Genomic DNA, 16,322 nt, shown 5'->3' with positions numbered 1-16,322 from the left:
CAGAGGGTGTGTTAGGACACGTGGTAAGAGCAGTGGATGAATACAGAGGGTGTGTTAGGACACATGGCAAGAGCAGTGTATCTATACAGCGGGTATGTTTGGACATATATTAGGGATGTGCAATAAATGCTGACCTTGCCAGCGACGCCCACATCCCATGAACGAATAAAAAAACACATTGCAAGAGCAGCTGATATATACATCGGGTATGTTGGGACACATCGCAAGAGCAGTAGATGTATACAGAGGATTGGCTCAGGCTTAGAATGAGTTTCTCAGAACAATATAGTTTTGCACATATTTTTGGTAACTACGTTTCACAAAAGATTTACTTTCATGGACGTATTGATGCCCCTGAAGCTCAGAAACTCTGAGCTCGAGCTCGAACAGTTGGCAGCACTTCCTGCACATGTGGTTTTCCGGGACACACGAAGTCTTCTGGAGTTCCCACATGGAACAGGATGTACATGTTACGGGCCCCAGATGTCCTGCCAAGTTAGCTAACAGTAACTTAAATTGTTTGTTTCGCTTTATGGCACTTTACTGTTTATCTGTCACTAAAGCACTAACCACTAAAAAACACAAACCAATGAATTCAATAGTTACAGACTTACCCTCTGCTCTCCTGCTTGCCTTGTTTTGATTCCTTGTGTGTCTCCCTTTTATGCTTCGGTCAGTTTTAGTCTATAGTGTTTTGGTTAAAATAACTTCGCACCTTCTTCCCCCTCTGCACTTAATTCCCACCCTCACCAAATTCCCAGTTGAAAGTCCTCACTCTGTTAGCGCGTCACTCGGTTAGACGTTCACTTCCTGTCTTTCCCAACCTCTGTTCTCAAGCTCTCATCAAATGACTTCAGGGTAAGTAAAGATCTACATTAAAGATCATAAATATATTTCGTGTAAAGTAAATCTAAAACATGCAATCGGGTCTTAAAATGACGGTGTGGAACAATTGCGTATCGATGTTCAGCAAAATTCGTCTGAAATCGTTGCCTCGAATATTGCCTCAGAGGAATTAATCGATCACTGATCAGAATCATGGTGGACGAAGGAAGATCACACTTGAATGATGTCCCTCTCTCCAATATTTCAAAGAAGGGAAAAATCAAAATAAATGTAATATAGCCTCCGTTAAAGATGAGGAGGGCAGGCTACCACAGGAACACGCTTATCATTCCTCTGCTGTTATCACATCAATAATTTCAGTAATTTGAAAATTATGTCCTCTGCGTTAGCAGGCGGAGGAATTTCACGGGGGCACTTTAAGCCTTGATCTGCAATTATCCCACGTTATAATTGCAAGGCCTATCAAAATACCTTGGGGTATATGTTATTCTGTACTGCGGAGGCGGGAGTTAGCACAGGGAGGAAAATCAGGCTGGAGCAAAACCGGCCTGATTTTCCTTTATTAATTCAAATGAAAGGTAAATCGGACGGGATCCGTCGTGGATGTTCGATCTTCCAAGCCTGATTTTCCATTCGGCGCAATGTCCAGGCGATGATTTGTGCCCAGGAGGTACAGACGGAAATCTACTCATTGATTCAAATGTGTAATACTCTGTCTGCAAGGTGGTAGAGTGAAAGACACTGAAGACATTTAAAGTGTAGCCAAAGGCTATGCTGGAAGACATGAATAAAGGAACCGAGGAACATGGAGACAGGAATAGGCCATTTCGCCCCTCAGGCCTGTTCTACCATGCAATGACATCATGTTTGACCTGTGACCTAACTCCATATTCCCGCCTCAGCCCCAGATGCTTTTATAGCTTTGGTTAACAAAAATCTATCAATCTCATATTTCACATTAACAATTGAGCTCGCATCCGCTTTCAATTGCAGAAGAGAGTTCCTGACTTTTTGCACCCTTTGCGTGTAGAAGTGTTTCCTAACTTCATTCCTGAAAGTCCTGGCTCTATTTTTTAGGCTGTGTCCGCCAAGTGCTGGACTCCCCAACCCGCGGAGACAGTTTCCCTCTATCAGCTCCCCTTAATATCGTGAAAACTTCGATCAAATCACCCCTTAGTATTCTAAATTCCAGGGAATACAACCATAGTTTGTGTGATCTCTCCTCGTAATTTAACCCTTGGAGTACGGTATCATCACAGTAAATACACGTTGCACTTCATCCAAGGCCAATATATCCGCCCAAGGTGTGGTGGCCAGAACTGAACACAGTACTCCAGGTTTGATCTAACCAGTGATTTGTAGAGCTGTAGCATAACTTCCACCCCCATGTATTCTTGTCCTCCAGATATAAAGGCCAACGTTCCATTAGCGTTTTTGATTATTCTCTGCCCCTGTCCATGACATTTTAATGATCTATGTACATGGACACTTAAGTCTCTTTGAACCTCCACTGTTTCTAGCTTTTCACCATTTAGAAAGTATTCTGATCGATCATTTTTGTTCCAAAGTTGATGACCTCACACTTACGAACATCGAAATTGATTTGCCACAGCTTTGCTTCTTCGACAGCACCTCCCAAACCCACGACCTCTACCACCTAGAAGGACAAGAGCAGCAGGCACATGGGAACAACACCACCTGCACGTTCCCCTCCAAGTCACACACCATCCCGACTTGGAAATATATCGCCGTTCCTTCATTGTCGCTGGGTCAAAATCCTGGAACTCCCTTCCTAACAGCACTGTGGGAGAACCGTCACCACACGGACTGCAGCGGTTCAAGAAGGCAGCTCACCACCACCTTCTCAAGGGCAATTAGGGATGGGCAATAAATGCTGGCCTTGCCAGCGACGCCCACATCCCGTGAACGAATTAAAAAAAACAATTCCCTTAATTTATTAATATCGCTCTGGAATGTAATGCTTCGATACTGATTACAATACTGCCTATCTTCGTATCTCCGGAAAACTTGGATATGTGGCTCCCTATTCCATCACCTAAGACGTTAGTAAATACTTTGAATGGTTCACGCCCCAACACAGGTCCTTGTAGGACGCCGCTAGATACATCCTGAAAAATTGAGTATCTGACCAATATCCCTACACTTCCCCCCTGCCCCTCAGCCAAATTCCTAAACAGGTCAATTATATCCCCTAAATTCCATGAGATTCAATTTTAGCTAACAGTCTCTTATGAGTGACTATATCGAATGCCTTCTGGAAGTCGATAGAAATAACAGCCATAGACATTCCCTGTTCTACTACTTTAGTCAACTCTTCCAAAAATTCAATCAGGTTGGTCAGGCATGTCCTACATTTACTAATCCTTGCTGCCACTCTCTGATCAGCTGGAAATTTTCAAGGTGTTCAATACCCCTATCCTTAATTATAGGGTCTAGTAATTTCGCGAAAACAGATGTTTGGCTAACTGGTCTATAATCCCCTGGTTTCGTCTCTCACCTTTCTTGAACAGCGGAGTGACATGTGCAATTTCCAATCGAAAGGGACGGTTTCAGAATCGAGTGAACTTTGGAAGATTATAGTTAGGGCTTCTGCAATGTTCACACTTACTTCCTTTAAAACCTTGTGATGGGGATTTGTCACTCTTCAGTGCCATATATACAACAGCCAGGAGCTGTGAAGGGCCGAATGACCTTTGCTTGCTCTTGACGTGCTTGTTCTTGCATAAAGCAACAGGGGTAGCGCGGGAAAGAGCCGTGGCTGCAGAAATAGCTCCGTGGTGACCTGTCTCTTCAAACAAGAGAAGCAATCAGGAAACGGATACAAACGTAAGCTCGAACACAGTACTTGCACGCCCCTACATTCACATACCGAGTGTGCTGAGGAAGCTAGCTCTACGAGCTGGTGAGTAAGATTTCTTAGTTTAAAAATAAGGTAGGAAGCTTGAAGCTGGAGAATCTTGTCATTTATTGCACTATTGTTTTGCTTGGCAGTGAAGCAATGCCACTTTATATCAGTCCTTAAAGCTGCCTTCGCAGTGAAATCCATGGGCCATTCCGTGGAGTATGTAAAGTATCCAATGCCATGTTCTGTTACCAGGTTCAGGCATTTAAGTTTACGGGAAGTTGGGCCATAGTCGGGGGAGCAGGGAGCATGTTGGGAATTTAATGGGCATTTATTGAACATACTGACCAATCATTTTCGAAATCCCGATGAAGGTGAAGAAGGACGAATAAGGAAAACTGCAATCAAAGTGAAAGAGGGAACGATAGAGCGCGGGAGAGACGGAGACAGGACTTGTAAGAAGACCCGAAAACACCCAAATGTAGAAAAACATTGAAAGACCAAGGTAAGAATTATTTTTATTGTTGAAAGAGGAAGGAATACACGCGGCAGGGGTAAGCGCTGGCGCGCCATCGCGTGGCCAGGCCTGGGATAACAATATATGTTGCGGCTTAATTATTTTATTAACTAATTCATGCCCTAGTTAGGAGGCACAGTAAGTATTGTAGACGGGAGCAGGAACTTACAAAGTGACAATAACACATTAAGTGAGTCGGAAAAAAAACGATGGCACATGTAGTGCAATGTGAGCAAGCGTAGGGTCATCAATTGTGGGTTGGAGAAAGGAAAATCCGTTAACTTTCCTAAAACCGAACGTCAGGAACTGTAGAACATCAAAAAGATCTGGTGTCCATGTAGACAAATCAATAATAGCTATAGGACAGTTTAAAAAAGTAATAGAAAAGGCTATATGAATGATGCCCTTTATCCCAATGGGGCTGAAATAGAAAGGGGAGGAAGAAAAGCTTCCGTTATACAGAGCTCTGGTCAGACCCCATCTGGAGTACTGCATTCAGTATTGGGAACCGCACCTCAGGAAGGATATATACCGTGCAGATTTACCACAATTATACCAGAGCTTAAATGGCGAAATTACAAGGACAGTTTGCACAGTTGTATTCCCTTGAGTTTAGACACTTGAGGTGTGATCTGATCGAGGTGCATTCGATGAAGGCATTCGATAGGGTGGATACAGAGAAATTGTTTGCTCTGGTGGATTCCAGAACAAGACGGTACAATCATAAAATTAGAATTCGGTCATTAAGGGGTGAAATCAGGAAGCAATGTCCCACACGAAGGGTAGTGGAAATCTGAAACTCTCCCCCCCAAAAGGCTGTGGATGCTGGGGTTCAGTTGAAATTTTCAAGACTGAGATTGATAGATTTTTGTTCGGTAAGGGTGTAAGGATATGTGAAGCTAAAGCGGGTAAATGGAGTTGGGTTACAGATCAGCCATGTACTGATTGAATATCGAAACAGGCTCTTGGGGCTGAATGGCCCACTCCTCTTATGTTCCGATAATGCTGTAATAGCAGAAATTAGTCACTAGGTGGTGTGTAATTCCTTCACACAAAATGAAGTTTCTTGACACGAACACATCAATAACCAAGGATGCCCAAATTGAGTTCAGGTGACAGAACAACACCACCATTTCCACTGGGCATTCAGTTCGTTTCCATTAAGTTCGTAACTTTTAAAAAAAATGCTTGTGTTAAAATTGTGTTGTCGTATAACAGCTTAAGATGTTCGCCTCAATTCCCTTTCCGCATTAATTTATTGTTGTGTTAATCCTTTCATTCGATACAGGTACTTTAAACCCATTCAAAATAGCGCAGGAACTACTCAGTGTGAATTGCCAGTGCGTTATTTCAGATTAGCGAAGGCCCAGGATGGTGAAACCGGGCACAGGTCAATGTGTTCCGATGAAAACATCAATCGGCAGCATGTTTCAGTGGATTCTATTTTCCTGTTCCTTGAATTCAATTACATTCTCTTCACGCTACCAGACTTAATTTTACACGTTTGTTCAGTTTCCTGGTCTTGATTTATTCCACAGGACAATAACTTCGCGGTGATTTCTCAGTGCGCTTGAAATTCCAAATTTTAGATAACATGTTAACCTATTTATTTTTAACAGAGCAGTGCCTCCGTCAACAGAGCGCCCACGCATATCTCATCCAAAATGGTGAAGACACTGCGCAGGAAATTTCCGAGGTTACGCCAAAGTTACGCTGGTGAAGCGGGAGAATCTCTGAGGAAATGACAATTTCGGTGAGGTAATGATTGAAATTCTATCCACAATCTACCTAAAAATGCATAATATGTTTAAATAAATCTACTGTACAGCATATCCTAAAAATGCATTGTATGTTTAAATAAATCTACTGTACAGTATATCCTAAAAATGCATTATATTTTAAAATAAATATATACTGTACAGAATATCCTAAAAATGCATAATATGTTTAAATAAATCTACTGTACAGTATATCTAAAATGCATAATATGTTTAAATAAATCTACTGCACAGTATATCCTAAAAATGCATAATATGTTTAAATAAATGTATTAACGCCTGCCTTCAAAGAGGGGAAAAGGAGCATAATGGGAAGGTAAGAAGCATCAGTCCATGAATACCGAGTAATGTTTTGGATGTTTAGTCTTTCTTGTCATTTTAACGAAGTGTAAGTGGAAATTGCCGATTGTGATATTAGTGCAGTTTTACTTTGGTGAGACATCTTTTGAATATTGTTTCAATGGAGGTATAACTGGTGTAAATTACACGGCTTAGAGTTTCAATTAATAAAAGAGGAGAGCAACAGAAAGGCGGAATATGGTTCGTGGAAAATCGCCAACAGCAATTTCCAGCCTTCAGTTCCCCGCAGTTCGCCACAGAACAGATTCGTTCAATTTCGCTGCATGAATTGAAAGCGTCACTTCAGTTAATTCATTGTTGGATTTTTGTGCTATGAAAGAATGAATCAACTCATTAACATAATTACTCGAACTTGGTGCTGAGACTGAATACTCTTTCCTTAGAATCTTATTGTAACAATTATTATACCGCTTAATAATTGGATTGGACTGACTGTCCGGGTTATTTCCCATGTTTCAGTAACACACCGTCCAGTTGCTTCGATCCATGAAATATCTGTCGTAAATTAATGGAATCGAAAACACCGGTCGCTCGACTGAATTTAATCCCGAGATTATTTTAGTTGTTCAAGATATAGCTTTCATGATGCTTATGGATGAGTTTTACTAACTCACTCATTGGAACAAGCTGAAAGGTTAATTAAAATGTGAATACATGTATACAAGAAATCAGTGTTAGGTTTAAAACCATAACTTTCAGTAAAAAAATACCTTCAATAACAGCATGGAGCAGATGGTAGTTATTTTATTCCAAACCTTTGTTTTGACAGAATCTAAAAGTAACATCCTGAAAGTAATAAAACAGCAATCACATTTCAAACAAAGCTGAGCATAAAATCTTTTGATGAGAACATTTCATTTCCAGACGATTGGGAGTTGGACAGAATTCCCGATTTTTTTCTGAGACTTTGTTCAGGCAAATCACTGCAAATACAGTCGTCAGGTAAAGGGTATTAGGGATATGGAGCAAAGATCGGAATATGGAGTTGAGGTACAGGTCAACCATGATCTAATTGATTTTCGGAGCAAGCGCGAGTGGTTGGATGGACTATTCCTGATCTTAATATCCACATAACATATTAAAAACAAAATCGATCCTAATATCACAGTGTCACTCATTTTAGAATTTAATTGATGATAACGTCTATATCCAGGGTTTGTTGCTGCAATTCGATACAAGGGGGGAATCGATCGTCTAGCTATAGGAAGTGACGCTGTACAGGCTCTGATGTAATTTATTTCTCCTCAGTATTTCTTGGCAATTGGTTAACGGGCCCTTTGAAAATATGTTAATGAATTTGCCAGAAATAGGGCCTCAGAGAAAGTGATTTGAAACCACCCATGATCTCACTGCAACGAATTTCTAGGGGAATTCTTACCCGTGGGTTGAGACAAGGCGTCTGATTTCCAACAGTTTTCTGGATATAAGTGTCGATAATCAGCATTCATTAATTTCCAATGGATTTCTGCAAGGTGTAAAGCCCTCAGACTGGGTCATATATCAATTCGTGCCTTAAACGCAGTATATTGGTAAAGAAAGATACACATATGTGCTCCTATGGGCGTTATAGGTAATGCTTAATAAGTCTGAAGGTCACCTGGTTCTATGCTATTGAAAATTAGGCGAGGGCGCCACTCATTAATGCCATCAAAATTGAGCCTTTATTCAAGGTGCAGCATTTGAATGCAATATTACATTGATTCATGCAATATTCATTCAGTTGCAGTAAATTCCAACCTGTCCCTCCTGGATATTCAATTATTTCTCCTCAGCTTATTGTAATTGATTCTGCGCAATTTTCCCAGTTCACTGGCTTACTACAGTTATGCGGAATTCTATTGAACGCTGGCACTTTAATAAAACACGAATAAAAAATGAGCTTACGAAAGAAAATGAGGCAAATAGTTATTATGGTGTGGGTGAGTCTATCTCTGAATACGAGATGAAATGGTGCAGTGCACCAGTCGATAACTGTGAGGGAGTGAGGCAATCCAGTTCCGTCTGTGGTCAGCAACCGATGGACGTTCCCACACAAGCCTGGATTATAAACCGGAAGTACCTTCTGGCCAACTGGCCGTTGGTTCACCTGCAGTGAAAAGAAATAGTATGACAACCCAGTGAATAACAGAGTGAGGAAGTGACGTGTGACCACACTGAATAGTCAAAAGCGTAGGACAAAAAGCAGAATTATTGACGAATTGTCATGGAATGCGAGGGGATTTCTGGGATTCGAGTGTTATTGTCCACAAATGAATGTCCATAACCCTAACTCTCGACAACACCCCTAGTCGCGTGTCTCCGTGAGTCTATAAATGATAAGAGAATCATTTGTTATCCAATGTTATTTATACGGCAATAATTATATCATTTCTGGAAAAATGTGACGATCCATGTGAATTGTCGCTAGGCTCCAGCAAACCTAGGATAGCCTCTTGAAAGTTTCTAAAGAACTGAACATGATATTCCAAATGATTGACGGTTTCTTTAGCTCGCTGTTATATTCTAGACTGCTTGAGCTGAAACCCAGCATCCCATTAGTACTTTTGAACGCCCGCTTGATTTCAGTGACATACGGATCTGAACAACGTCATTGCGTGTTCGTGTACATCTCCTCAGAACTTCGCCATTTCCATATTATTCCCATCTACCATTCTTATACGTGAAATGGACAACGTCACTTGTTGTTTCAGTGAAATGGACCTGTCAACCATCTGCCCACACGCTTAATGCAGCTATCTTCTTTTGTAATTTTCTGGTCCATTCACAGTTCATTGTACTTCGTTGATTAGTATTATCAGTAATCTTGTATATACTCCCCTCTGCTCCTGAGCCATTGGTGAAGTGTTTAAGGTATAAATCTGACATGGTTAGGTACTGTATTCATTTCCCATTTTAATGTAATGCACCGTGTCCCAGGTTCGAGATAATACTTTGAATTTACGTTGTTTCCATTAAAGCTAAAAAGCAAAATTTACATCACTGTCAGAAGCAGAAAAGTACAGTAGGTTGGAGTATAGAACTTTCGCTGTGATTAAATCAGAAGAGATGGGAGACGCTATTACTGGTTGGGATGTGTAATTGAAGTGTGATAAGTGTCGGTTGACAAATACTTGCAAATGTGGTGATCGGAATTGATAATGTAATTCGAAAAATAAGGTAGAATGTATGACTTTGGAATGTGAAGAGAATTAAACCTGCACACCTGGTTCAATTATCCTCAGCTCTCTATCACTGAGGCAGAACTTGCTCTCGACTGTCCCAGTGCAATGCCAAGGGAATTCCATGTGTGTGCATGAGAGCAATAGACTTAGATAGATAGCGAGATAGATAGATTTCTTGATAGGCAGACAGACAGACAGAAAGACAGACATATATGAAGGGAGAGCGAGAGAAACTGCAAGGTTTCATTCACTTTCAAGGCGTAATTTTTTACAATTTGATGGCTAGCAGCTTGTTTAATTTCAGACACATTCGTTGTCTCCATCTTTCTTTATACAGTAATCGCTCTGCGATGAGATTGTATAATAGAAGCTAAAATCAAATGCAATCTACGAGTTAAGCCTGTATTCATGAGGACGGGGATAATGAGGAAAAGCGTACAAATATCTTTTATTTTCCATTTTAAAGGCATGCAATCGGCCCTTGTATTTATATAATACTTTGATTTTATGTTGCTGTTAATAGTTCAATCGAAAGCAAACTAAACAATTTAGGAAGCAGAGAACGAGCGTTGGTTGGAGTTTATCTGCAGTACAGGCTGTGTATCCGGGAGAGGCAATGCTGAGCTGCTTTAGATCCAGCGATAACTGGAGGGTGTCATTATAGCGTATCAAGTTTACATATGCTGTTGCAATTATTCATGTGGGCATAGATATTTATATTTTTAAAATAGTTCACACAGGAACTGCTTACAATCAAAATGTTTCAATGTATTGAATATAAACAGTAAAAACCGTCTGCCCACACTGGAGTGCTGGTGGTCGGATTTTAGCAGATTCCCCGGAGATGGCACTCGTCACATTCCACCAATCTGGAAATTGGTTTGATTTGTAGGATTAAGAAATGTTCTTATTTATCCCAGATTACGAACTCCAACAAATAAAACCACTTTCCCATCCATCACACGAGGTTCTTTTCAGTTTCACTTGCCTTAATCTTTTCAGTAATCTCTGTATGAAATATAAATTATTTTCCAGTGAAAATCCATATTTAGGACAAATAATAACCGGACTCTATCGGCTACAGGAGTGGCTATAAAATCAAACTCTGTAAGGTTGGTTGTATTAAACATTGGTGATTCCTTAATCAGTTTATTCTTTCCAAGTGTTCAAATCCCTTAATAAACAAAAATCAAAGGGAAGAGGGATAAACCCGGCAACTACAGGCCAGTCAGCCTAACGTCGGTGATAGGGAAACTTTTAGAGACAATAATCCGGGACAAAATTAAGTTGGACTTGGAAAAGTATGGGCTAATAAATGAAAGTCAAAACGGATCTGTTAAAGGAAAATCGTGTTTGACTAACTTGACTGAGTTATTTGATGATGAAACGTGAAGGGTTGATGAGGGAAGTGCGTTTGATGTTGTCTTTATGGACTTTCAAAGGGCATTTGATAAAGTACCACATAATAGACTTGTTAGTAAAATTCAAGCCCATGTGATTAAAGGAACAGTGGCAGTGTGGATATGAAATTTGCAAAGTGACAAATGGTAGAGAGTAGCGCTGAACGATTGCTTTTCAGACAGGAGGGAAGTATACACTGGTGTTCGCCAGGGGTCAGTATTAGGGCCACGGCTTTTTTTGATATATATTAATGACTTGGACTTGGGTATAGAGGGTATAATTTCTAAATTTGCAGCTGAAACGAAACTGAAAAAAACGTAGTAAATAATGTGGAGGATATAACATACTTCAGAAGGATATGGACAGACTGGTGAAATGGGCAGACACATAGCAGATTAAATTTAACGCAGAAAAGTGTGAAGTGATACATTTTGGTAGGAATAATGAGGAGAGGCAAAATAAACTAAATGTGCACCTACACAAATCTTTGAAGGTGGCAGTACAAGTTGAGAAGGCTATTAAAAAAGCATATGGGATCCTGGGCTTTATTAATCGAGGCAGAGAGTACAAAAACAAGGAAGTTATACTAAACCTTTATAAAACACTGGTTGGGCCTCAGCTGGATGGTGAGTTCAATTCTGGGCGCCACACTTTAGGAAGGATGTAATGGCCTTAGAGAGGGTGCAGGAGAGATTTACTAGAATTGTTCCAGGGATGAGGGACTTCAGTTTTGTGGGGAAATTGGAGAAACCGCGGTATTTCTCGTTAGAACAGAGAAGGTTAAGTGGAGATTTGATAGAGGTGTCCAAAATCATGAACGGTTTTGATAGAGTAAATAAGGAGAAACTGTTTTCAGTGGGAGGAGGGTCGGCAACCAGAGGACAGAGATTTCAGGTGATTGGCAAAAATGCCATAGGCAAAATGAGGGAACATATTTTTACGCAGCGAGTTGTTATGATCTGGAATGCACTGCCTGAAAGGGTGATGGAAGCAGATTCAATGGTAACTTTATGAAGGGAATTAGTTAATTACTTGAAGGGAAAAACTGCAGTGCTATGTGGAAAGAGCTGGGGCATGGGACGAATTGGCGAGATCTTTCAGTCACGATGGGCCAAATGGCCTGCTGCTATGCTGTACCTATTATAATACTATGATATGAAACTTTGTACTGCTGCAGTTAAACTAACTGGCCGTTCGTTACTTTCATTTACCCCTTTTACTCATTGTGCAAAGTTTACTGTCTCTCTGTTCCCTGTTATGATATCTGAATCCAGCGAGCCTTTGCAGGTTGTAACTAATGTACAGCCAGTTGACTTATCTATTTTTTAAACCCTTGCAGATGAAACCCGACTTGTCTGGAAATTTTGACTGGTTTCAATTCCAGTAGTTTGTCCTTTGTTATGTTTTTTGACATTTAAAACCAATTTTTTTAATACCATCCTTTCTAACCTGTTGTGTTCCATGTAACTTTACTTATCAAATGATCCATTTTCATCGCGAAGACTGCAGCAAAATATTATTTTTTTTTCGTTTCCTTATCCTCCAGCGTTATCATCCCTCAATCTCTTTTAAAAGGAAACGAGAGCACGTGCAATTGGAGAGACCTATTGACATAGGTTGGGTACTGGTTAGGAGGCAGGAGACACATCACAGGATATTACACGTCGTGTCCCCTGGAGATCTGCTCTAGATTCTCAGCTTTTCACTTCAATTATAAATGACTTAGATGAAGGAATAGAGAGGCGTATATCCAAGCTTGCTGACAACACCGTTAGGTGGCACAGTAAATAGTGGATATGGGATCAGAACGTTGCATAGTGACCTTCATGGGCAAAACTGAGGCCGTTGGAGTTTAACGTGGGGAAGTGAGAGGTCATCCACTTTGGACTAAAGGAAGATAGATCAGAGTAATTTCTAAATGGTAAGAAGCTAGGAACCGAGGAGGAGCAGGGAGATTTAGGGATCCAAGTACAGAAATCACTCCAAGCTAGTGGACTGGTACACAACATAATTAAAAAGGCCTTTGGAATGTTAGCTTTTATCTCAAAGGGGGCTGGAATACAAAGGGATATAAGTTATGCTACAGTAATATAAAGCTCTGGTTATACAGCACCTGGAGTATCGTGTTCAGTTCAGAACACCGCAATTCAGGATGGATATATTGGCCTTGGAGGGGGTGCAGCGCAGATTCACCAGAATGATACCGGGGCTAAAATGGACAATCCATGAGGACAGGTTGCATGGACTAGACTTGTATAGAACATTAAGGGGACACCTAGTTCATGGTATGATAGCATCAAACTACAGTACAGCACAGGAGCAGGCCATTCGGTCCGTCGTGACTGTGACCGCTCTTTGAAAGATCTATCCAATTATTCCCACCCCCCCGCCCTACACTTTCTTCTTAACCTGTAGAACCGTAGAAGCATAGAAACAAAGAAAATATTGAGCACAGAAGGCGGCCATTCGGCCCATCGTGTCCGCGCCCGCCAGAAGAACAACCAGGTACCCATTCCAATCCCACCTTCCAGCACACGGTCCGTAACCCTGCAACTTACAGCACATTAGGTGCAGGTCCAGATACTTTTTAAAAGCGTTGAGGATCCCTGCCTCAACCATCAATTCGGTCAGTGAATTCCATTCACCCACCACCCTCTGGTGAAAAGTTTTTCCTCATGTCCCCTCAAATCCTTCCGCCAATCAGCTTAAATCGATATTCTCTAGTTCTTGAACTCTCCGCTAGGGAAAACAGGTATCTCCTGTCTACTCAATCTCGGCCCCTCATAATTTTGTACACCTCAATCAAGTCTCCTCTCAGCCACCTCTGCTCCTAGGAAAACAACCCCAGCCTATCCAATCTCTCCTCGTCGCTGCAACTTTCAAGCCCTGGCAGCATTCTTGTAAATCTTCTCTGCACTCTCTCCAGAACAATGACGTCCTTCCTGTAATTTGGTGACCTGAACTGCGCAGAATACTACAGCTGTGGCCTTATCAGCGTTTTATACAGTTCCATCATTACATCCCAGCTTTTGTATTCTATACCTCGGCTAATAACGGAGAGCATTCCGTATATCTTCTTCACAACCTTATCTATCTGTACTGCCACCTTCAGGGACCTGTGCTCATGCACTCCAAGGTCTCTCACTTCCTCTACCCCTCTCAATATATTCCCGTTTCCTGCGTATTCCCTTTTACTATTTGCCCTCCCTAAGTACATTACCTCACAATTCTCCGAGTTGAACTCCATTTGCCACTTTTCCGCCCGCTCCACCAACCCCTTGATATCTTCTTGGACTCCACAGCTAATCACTTCACTGTCAACTACATGGCCAATTTTTGTGTCGTCTGCAAATGTGCCAATCATGACAGCTCCATTCAATTCCAAATCATTAATATACACCACAAACAGCAAGGGACCAAACGCTGAGCCCTGTGGCACACCACTGGAAACGGATTTCCATTGGCAAAGACATCCATCAACTTTTACCCTTTGTTTCCTGTTACTGAGACAATTTGGGATCCAATTCGCCACATTTCCCTGTATCCCATGAGCTTTTACCTTTCTGACCAGTCTGCCATGTGGGACCTTGTCAAATGCCTTAATAAAATCCATGTAGACAACATCCACTGCACTTCCCTCATCAATCCTCCTTGTCACTGCCTCAAAGAATTCAATCAGATTTGTAAGGCATGACCTTCCATGAACAAATCCATGCTGACTATCCCTAATTAAACCATGCCTTTCCAAGTGGCAGTTAATCCTATCTCTTAGTATTGATTCTAATAGTTTGCCAAGCATCGAGGGAAGACTGACCGGCCTATAATTGTTCGGCCTTTCCCTCGTAACCTTTTTAAATAATGGTACTACGTTTGCAGTCTTGCAGTCCTAAGGTACCTCCCCTGTATCTAGTGAGGATTGGAAAATGATCCTCAGAGCATCCGCTATCTCCTCCCTGGCTTCAATCAATAGCCCAGGAAACAATCCATTCGGTCCTGGTGGCTTATCAACTTTCAAGGATTCCAGTCCCTCGAGTACTTCCTCCCTCGTTATGTTTACCTTATCCAATATTTCACCCCTCTCCTCTTTAACTACAACGTCCAGATCATCCCTTTCCTTTGTGAATACGGAGACAAAATATTCATTTAAAACCCTACCCACATCCTCCGCTTCTACACACGAGTTACCCTTATCATCCCTGATAGGTCTCACCTTTTTCCTTAGCTATCCTCTTGTTCTTAATATACTGATAAAATATCTTTAGGTTTTCTTTGATCTTACTTGCTAATATTTTTTCATGCCCTCTCTTTGCTTTCCTTATTTTCTTTTTTACGTCATCCCTGTACTTTCTATACTCCTCTAGGCTTTCTGCAGTATTTAGTTTTCTGTGACAGTCATAAGTTTTCTTTTTTCTGTTTTATCTTGCCCCGTATACTTCTGGACAACCAGTGGGCTCTAAGTTTGGCAGTGCCACCCTTTTTCTTTGAGGGGACGTGTCTGCATTGTACCCATAGAATTTCACTTTTTAGTGCCTCCCACTGGCTTGCCACTGATTTCTTCCCAAGTAGTTGTGTCCAGTCCACTTCTGCAAAATCGCCTCTTAGTTCGGTAAAATTTGCCTTCCTCCAATTTATAATGTTTATTCCTGATTTAATTCTGTCCTTTTTCATAATAATACTAAATCTAACTGAATTGTGATGATTATCCCCAATATGATCCCCCAGTGTCACTTCAACCACTTGCCCATCTTCATTTCCCAGGACGAAATCTAGAATTGCATCCCCTCTTGTTGGGCGTGTCTCATACTGGCGAAAAAATTCTCCTCCACACCGATCAAGAACTTTGCGCCCTCTTTGCCCCTCACACTGTTTGAATCCCAATTAATGTTAGGGTAGTTGAAGTCCCCTACTATTAATGCGCTCTTATTTTTGTACTCAGAAATTTGCCTACATATTTGTTCTACTATATCTCTTTCGCTCTTCGGGGTCCATAGTACACTCCTAGTAGTGTGACTGCCCCATTTTTATTTCTTATCTCAACACATGTATATATAAAATGTATATGTTTTTTTATCCATTCAAGTATTTATCCAATTCCCCTTTGAAAGTTACTATTGAATCTGTTTCCACCACCCTTTCAGGCAATGCATTCCAGATCATTAAAACTCGCTGCGTAAAAAGAAATGTTTCTTCATGTCATCTCTGGCTCTTTTGTTTCTCCTTGAATCTGTGTCCTGTAGTTACCGACCCTTTTGAAAACAGTTTCCCCTCATTTACTCTATCTAAACCGTTCATGACTTTGAACACCTCTATCAAATCTCCCCTTAATCTTCTCTGATCTAAGGGGAACAACGACAGCTTCTCCAGTCTCTCCACATAAGTGAAGTCCCTCATCCCTG

The 16,322-nt window shown here is 41.1% G+C and overlaps 1 long non-coding RNA gene across 4 annotated transcripts in view; it reads left to right on the top strand.

The window, feature by feature from the left end:
* The first annotated feature begins 3,672 nt into the window (after nucleotides 1-3,672).
* Nucleotides 3,673-16,322, top strand: part of LOC137315165 (uncharacterized) — an 87,899-nt gene continuing 75,249 nt past the window's right edge. For all 4 annotated transcript variants that reach the window (XR_010961346.1, XR_010961344.1, XR_010961343.1 and 1 more), the window contains exons 1-3: nucleotides 3,673-3,769; nucleotides 4,084-4,214; nucleotides 5,846-5,984. This is a non-coding gene — a long non-coding RNA (uncharacterized lncRNA). The remainder of the gene's footprint in view (nucleotides 3,770-4,083; nucleotides 4,215-5,845; nucleotides 5,985-16,322) is intronic.

Source organism: Heptranchias perlo, unplaced genomic scaffold (genome assembly GCF_035084215.1).
Source record: "Heptranchias perlo isolate sHepPer1 unplaced genomic scaffold, sHepPer1.hap1 HAP1_SCAFFOLD_54, whole genome shotgun sequence".
In the NCBI taxonomy this organism is placed as follows: domain Eukaryota; kingdom Metazoa; phylum Chordata; class Chondrichthyes; order Hexanchiformes; family Hexanchidae; genus Heptranchias; species Heptranchias perlo.
Note: the sequence above shows the minus strand (reverse complement) of the source record. Positions and strands in the feature narration are given on the sequence as shown.